The sequence below is a fragment of the Brassica napus genome, chromosome C4 (genome assembly GCF_020379485.1).
Source record: "Brassica napus cultivar Da-Ae chromosome C4, Da-Ae, whole genome shotgun sequence".
Classification (NCBI taxonomy): Eukaryota; Viridiplantae; Streptophyta; class Magnoliopsida; order Brassicales; family Brassicaceae; genus Brassica; species Brassica napus.
Window position 1 is genome coordinate 40,309,764 of NC_063447.1, and position 7,225 is coordinate 40,316,988.

At 34.9% G+C, this 7,225-nt stretch overlaps 1 long non-coding RNA gene across 2 annotated transcripts; it reads left to right on the forward strand.

Annotated features, from left to right (window-relative positions):
- The first annotated feature begins 2,249 nt into the window (after positions 1-2,249).
- Positions 2,250-5,349, forward strand: LOC106426976. 2 transcript variants are annotated; one of them, XR_007322443.1, is made up of 7 exons: positions 2,250-2,898; positions 3,258-3,447; positions 3,555-3,738; positions 4,006-4,262; positions 4,383-4,474; positions 4,562-4,646; positions 4,739-5,349. It is a non-coding gene; the product is annotated as an uncharacterized LOC106426976 (long non-coding RNA). The 2 variants fall into 2 exon arrangements; XR_007322442.1 differs by having other exon boundaries at positions 2,256-2,898; positions 4,562-5,349.
- Positions 5,350-7,225: the final 1,876 nt, after the last annotated feature.

The following is a 7,225-nucleotide window of genomic DNA, read 5'->3' on the forward strand; positions in this document are numbered from 1 at the left end:
ATTAAATAAATCTACTAACAAAATAAACTGAAATAGAAAATATTAGAATAATTTGTTATGAAAACAAAAATATTCAGAGAATCTGAATGAAGAAAAGGCCGGGTGAAAAATAGGAAGGAGAACGACAGGTGGAGGAAAGTGGAATCAGAAAAAGTGAAAAAAAATAAAGGTTGAAGGGGCAGATGGGTTTGAACTGTGGCCCAGTGGAGGCATCTTAGTAGATTTAACCATATTAACTGCACAATCATGGGTACTTCTAAAGCACATAATTTGTTTTTATAGTTTTTAGTGGGGGCAGCTGTCTCCTCCCTGGACACTGTAGATCTGCCCCTGCTTATCTCTCTTTTTCACCTTTTTATTTTCTCCATTTTACTCCAATAAATACCAGTCACACCCTTGGCAAGACCGTAAATTCAATGCAAAGTTGAATCAGGTAATCAATTCTTTTATGGCATGATAACTGGACGGCTACATGCCCTCTTATTCAGTTTACCGGACCAATTGGGCCGATGGTCACTAGTATCCTCATTTAGGCTGTTGTCTCACAAAATACTTCAAATAACCATTGGTCTCTTCCTCGTGGAAGACACAAAATAACTCGTCCCCTGAGAGAAGCTCTGATTGAACACCAACCTCCAACTTCAAACGAGGCCTCCGATGTATTCTTTTGGCAAAACGACATCAATGACGTCCCTTCAAATTTATCCTCTAAGAAGACGTGGAAGTCATTTAATCCTCCCCCGCTTGTGTTTCCGTTGCATAGTTCAGTTTAGTCCAAGAAAATAGTGCCTAAACATGCTTTCATGACATGGATAATCATGAGGGACCGGTTACAACCCGAGATGGTCTCCGTTATTGGGGATTAAATGCCCCCTGATTGTCTCTTATTCTTCATCGAAAACAAAGGAGCACTTTTTCTTTGAGTGTACCTACTCCAGGGATGTATGGTCCAGTTTCTTCACCCACAGATCACTATTTCCGCCTACTCATCTCGCGGACATTGAAATCTGGTTGCGATGTCTTTCAACAAACTCAAAATTCAAAATTATTTTGATAAGCTACGCAGATGCAATATCAGGAAGAAGCAGACTCCTTCTTCAACATAGTTGACCGTGGAAACAAGAAAAAAAAATGAAGAAGCTGAGCTGGCGGATTAAAGCTTTCTTTTTGGTTTCAAGAGTTTATTATATTAGGAAAACACATTAATAGGTTAAACTTATTATTATTTAATATTTCAGTAGCATGCTATTGTAAATATTTTGCAAATCTAAGGGTTAATCTAATTTTGTACTCCTGTTTTAATAGATTAAGATGTTGCTTCATTTGCAATCATCTTTTAGATTTAGCTGAATCTTTAGACTTGAGGAGTGTATCGTCTCGGTTAAATCCAAGAGTGGAATCTGTACTTTATACTTTAGATTTGTGATATACAAGAGCTAGATTGAGTTTATCTAGTGTTTGCGAGGGCTAAACTCTATCATATTTGTCTCATTATCTTTCAAGCGATAATCTACATACTTTCTTTGAAGAGAGAAAACGCCATATTGCATTCAGGAATCTCTAAACCTATTCATGTCCTCATAAAAGAGATATAATTACTCATCAAAGCAAAGCTAGCTATCTAGCTTGGATAGAAAATCACTCCTCAGCAGGTGTCGTCTTCCTTCCCCAGCCACTAACACACCATCTTCCGTGGAAAGCTTCATCTACACTTGGTTTAAATTCATCCAACACTTCTTCCTACCTAGGCTCTAAGATTAAAATGAAAGCTGCTTCACTTACATTTCTGCGTTGTTTAAATATTTTCTTCTCGCTGTCACATGGTTTCGCTCTTTATTATTAAGAGAGAACAAATTTGTAAAGTGATGGCCCGTTTGAGAAGGAAATAAAAGGGAAGTATTGAGAAAAAAAAACTCTTTTATAATACTCTTTCTTAATTATTTTGCAGAGAACAATTTGCATCTAGACTACGAACTCATCTCCGTCTCGGTGTATGGAGGACCAGTGCGAACTTCTCATTGAACCCTCATCATAAAAATATTGGCCAACCAATCATGTCTACAAATTTTCGTTTAATGATTCAATGGAACTACTTCCGTTAAAGGTTCTAGTATCAAATTGATGATACATTCATCAATTTAACAACATTTGAGCGGAGCTCTGAGTACTCCTTTTTAATAGGTAAGTGTCTTTGAACAATTTTTTTAACTCAATGAATATTTTGATAATTAAATTCAATTAAACGATTATGTGTGTTTTAAACATCATTATATTTTGTTTATTGTAGACATTGTCGGACAAGTCATTGATGTTGGAGACATCCACGTTGCTCAAGTTTTTGGAAAAGAGAAGAAGAAATTCCAATTTCTTCTCATGAATTGAAAGTAATTATTCATATATAAGTTAATTTCATTTTACAAGGATATGATGCTAACGTGATAATGTCGATGACGATGACATTGAACAATATCTCCGCACAGCGTAATTTTCTGATAAACCATACGGGTCATCTTTTTTTTGGTAGGAAACCATACGGGTCATCTACCAATACTAAAAGGGAGATATGCTCAATGGAGAGAGATGCCACCTCAGATCAAAAAATCATTTAATAAAAATAAAATTTAGTGCCACATCATCGTGTTATTCTCGGTCTCGCAGATAAAGATGGTTGAGCAGTCCGTTCCTGTTCATCTCTCTTTCTCTCAGCGTAAATTTTTTATGCCTTTTGACATTATATCGATGCGTCTTCATCTTCTCACCCTCTTCCCATCCTCACTATATAAATGATGCCTTTTGACACTCAAATCTAAATATTCTTCACACAGTGCAGCAATTGCCAAAACACCAATTCTCGCCATCGCCTCCTATCTAGGTTACAGCGTCGCTCCTCCATAGCATGTAAGTTACTAATCACTTTTCTGTGTCAGTAGTTCTAAAATTAAATTTATCCACTATATGAGCTTCTGTTGATATCTGAAATGGCTAAGAACTGTTAATGATTCATCTTTGTTTCTTGCTGAGGTTTCCATTTGTGTCACCATCTTTAACTTCCTCTCTATTTTCGTCGCGATTCGTGTTTGTGATTTTATATTTGTCGATTAGAGTAATTTGTCAGAGTTTTATTCTTGGTCTTGCTTTCAGTTGATCTTATGAAGTGTTTTTCTGGGAGATGATGAGTACGATCTATATATGTATGCTTATGGTTTCGAACTGATATGATTATTGATTGACTTTGTGGTTTCTTCGATTTTTCATAGTCGTAGAATGCACTGCTACAGTTTGCGAGAGTGGTGAAGGCCAAATAACAAGTTGTAGGCTAGAAAGAGGAAGTTTTAAGAACCCACAGTGTGTGTGAAGCCATGGATGAACTTCAAGTAGTTGCATGAGTTTATACATGCCAGTAATGATGCGCCTACCATACTCTCTCAGATCTTGGTTGCCAAAAAGGTAAAAATATGACTAAGGAAATAAAAAAATATACATTTTTGTATGTAAGACATAGATGTGAATGTGATCGGAGCAATATCAACTTTGCTGTTTTCCGTGGCTACAAGGAGGTCCTGAAAACATCCAAATCACAGCTTTTGCCATTGCCTTGAAACAAGTAGCCATTCCAGAGAACAAAGCTTGCATACAGCAGATGAAGAAAACGCAAGTTTTAGCATTGGCTCTGCTTAGAAGAAAATGCAGACTGGTTACAGGTGTTGTTGTGGGATCTCACTCCTTTGGGCTTAACTGGTACGAGAATTCATTCAACGTTACCTACCAGATTTTAGAGTGTGTCTGATTTTCAGGGAAAGTCAGACACACTGGTGTGTTAGATGTGCCATATAACCTTAAACAAGACTGCTATATTTGGTGACAATGGTTGAATGGTACTATATCTCTTGGAGGTGTAACTGTGTAATGATACATAAATCTCACAGATTTGTTAATTGCATTTCACATTCATATTTATTATATGGTTTCTTTGCCTAAATTTGGGGATTTTTTATTTATCAACAGGGACACCGGAGGCGACAACCCGAGGCTGTATAGAGTCTGATTTCGAGTCAATAACGGACTTTCTGATGAAGGCAACTCATATAACAAGTGCGTTGCAGAGAAAACATGGTTAGCCGCACAAGGAGTTTGTGAAGAGTCTATGTGAGATTAGGAACCGAGTCGAAGCATTCGCTTTGCAGTATGAGATGCATGCTTCTAGCTATCAGAGAGATATAGCAACTGCTCAACAAGTATCCAAAACAAGCGGCGCTCCCGCGGTAAGTATTTCTCCACCATTATCTTAAGATTGTTCCTGTTAGAGTTATGTCTCCCATCAGCAAGTTTTGTTGTTTGACATAGCTGAACCAAACAACACCTGTTTCTTCCATTGTTTGCAGAAGAATTTTGATTTCTAAGTTTTGAAGCCTATAACTCTTTAGAGTATCATCACCAGTGAGCCAAACGGTTGCCTCTTCTGAGTCACTCTCAGGTTATTTCACCTTTTTGATTCACAATTTTCTTAACCTTTTCATTCATAGTTATAGATAATTACGTGGTGTTGATACTGTTGTGATAGATTGGATGCTTGACAGTGCTTCCAGCTGCTATTACAACCAGACCAATGGTCTGGCACTATGACTCAGATTGTGGATTCAATTACAGTTACGTAACAATTATAGTTTTTTCATTTTCTTTCGGATAGAATTGTATACAATTTCTTTCTTCATGTGGGATTACACTGATAATCAAAAAGGACGTTGGATGACACAAGCTGAAGCATACACTGCGGTTGAAGAATACGAGGCAATAGGCAACCAAGTCAAGCGTGCCTAGGATGGTTGGTAATATGGTTTATGGAGGAAGTCCAGTGTCAGCTGCACTCTCTGTTGGGAGACGAGAGTTCTATGCTCTGTTTATTGAAGAAGGTTTAGATTGGAGCAGTATCCCTTGGAAAAAGGAAGCCATGAAAAGTTTTGAGAAAGTCATCAAACTCGCTGAAAAAAGTAAATTTTGAAGCATGACATGGTTGCTGATAAGAGATACTTTGTCTGAGTTTGATCCTGATTTAAGTATGATGGAATATGAACAAGAAGGTTATGGATTGACTAGGAGTGTAGGGTCTTCTTCAAGGAGGGATATATTTTTAGTGGCACAAGATCAAGAAATCTGCTTCGGGGATGTTTCATTACGGATGAACTTTTAATGCAATGCATGTGTAGGATTGAGGGAGAGTAGTATGTATTTTAAATTCCCACTACTCCACTCCGTACATTTTCGGATTCTATGCAATGCATGTGTATGAGTGAGACTAGCTTTGTATGCATTTTAAATTCCCACTATTCTATTTCAAACTTTCTTGGAATCTATAGTGAGAGTCATCTCTATGACAGATAAATCTCGAATCTCATCATGGGTAAATAAATGAATCCCACTTATTCGTCCATCCGCACATTATACAAGTAAGATAAAGTTTCTAGGATTCATTTAAAGAATCTCCTGTCATTTGCTTTGAATTGTCCTAATTAACTATCCCTAAATTTGGTTTTGTCAGTGTATGCATAACAATAACCAACATACTATCTAGACGACAAACTTGATTTTCAAGTAAAAAAAATTTCATAGTTTTGATTTTTTTTTAGTTTGGATAAAATTTTGTTTCTCAGATGAAAAAAAAGTATATTTATTTAGTTTTCAAAAAGTATCATCACATTCAACCACATTTAAATTTTCTCTACTTTATAACATTTTTTGGTTTGGTCTTAAACATGACTAATTAATTTGGACAAATCACTTGAATGGTTTAGATACAAAATTTGGACTAATCGCTTGAATGGTTTAGGTAAGCAGTTCTGTTTTCTTATCTTACATAAATTGATTATATGAATTCAATATTACAACAAAATCAAGCTCTAATCAGACACACAACATAATGCATCTGTTCATTTTAGTTTATCTCACAGTCTTATACTAAATGGTCATGGTCGCCTCAATCATAATGTCATGTTCCAGCAAAGATTATGAAAACTATCGGCTTGAATTTAACGTCATGGTATTGGAATCAACAGATCATCTTTAAAACTCAGCAACAAATACCAAAAACTAAAACTAATGGTAGAGGCTGAAAAGAAAAAGATAACGAATGAAGTAAAAAATGAAAAAGTGGAACAATACATTCAAAACAAAATTAATGGCCAAAATACGAAAAGAAATAAATAAGATGAACCAAAAGCTAGATAACAAAACATTTAAAATTGGTTCAAATAAAGAATTTAGACGACAATGTACTACAGCAACAAAATAATAAAACCCCTACCTATCTACTCCTCAAAGTTAACCCAATAACTAATTTCACGAAAATCAGTAAAAGATAATCACCTAAGTATTAATCATTGTTGTATCAATCATTCCCACAAAACAATTACATATAATAACAACAAATAAACATTAATATACAAGTCAAACATAAAACAACGACATGTATCCACAAAAAACTGAACCATAAACACATAAAACAGGCAGTCGAAAGGGCGAGCTTGACAAACATTCTTATATGATACATTAGAAATCGATGTACCAAAAAAACAATTAACTGACTGGTTAGACCATCTCTTATCCTACTCCATAATTTACTGCAAAATAGAGCGGAAAATTGAGTAATGAAAAAACAAAAAAGTGATTATTCCATAAATAGAAGGAGTTTTTATTTTTTTGTTCATACTCTATTTCCCATTTCATTTTTGGAGTAAATTATGGAGCGGGGATGGAGATGCTCTTAGAAGCGTTATCCCAAAAATATATACATGTACTTTCACAACAAATGAAATCCTACTATCAATTATAACATATACTAATCACATTTAAAAACAAGAAATAAAAATTAATATTCACTTTTATACCAGATGCAAAATGCTAATCTGATAAAGCAAAAGTTGTACCCGGTGGTTTGGGGGAATATGAGCTTCACAAGTCTAACTATTATATTTAAGGACGATACATAATTGTAAATGGGCATCAACTTCAGAAGAAAATAATTAAAAGGTGACATTTATTGAATTCAAAAATGCATTTTATCATATAAATAAATATGTTATAGTATTCTCGCAACCAGAAATGTAATATTACAAAAATAAAAATAAACATTCCTTGTTAAAATATCTCCTCTTTATAAATAAGAGTATGTTCTTTATTCACCAAAACATAAACATTTAAAACGAAAAAGATAAATGAATATATGACACAT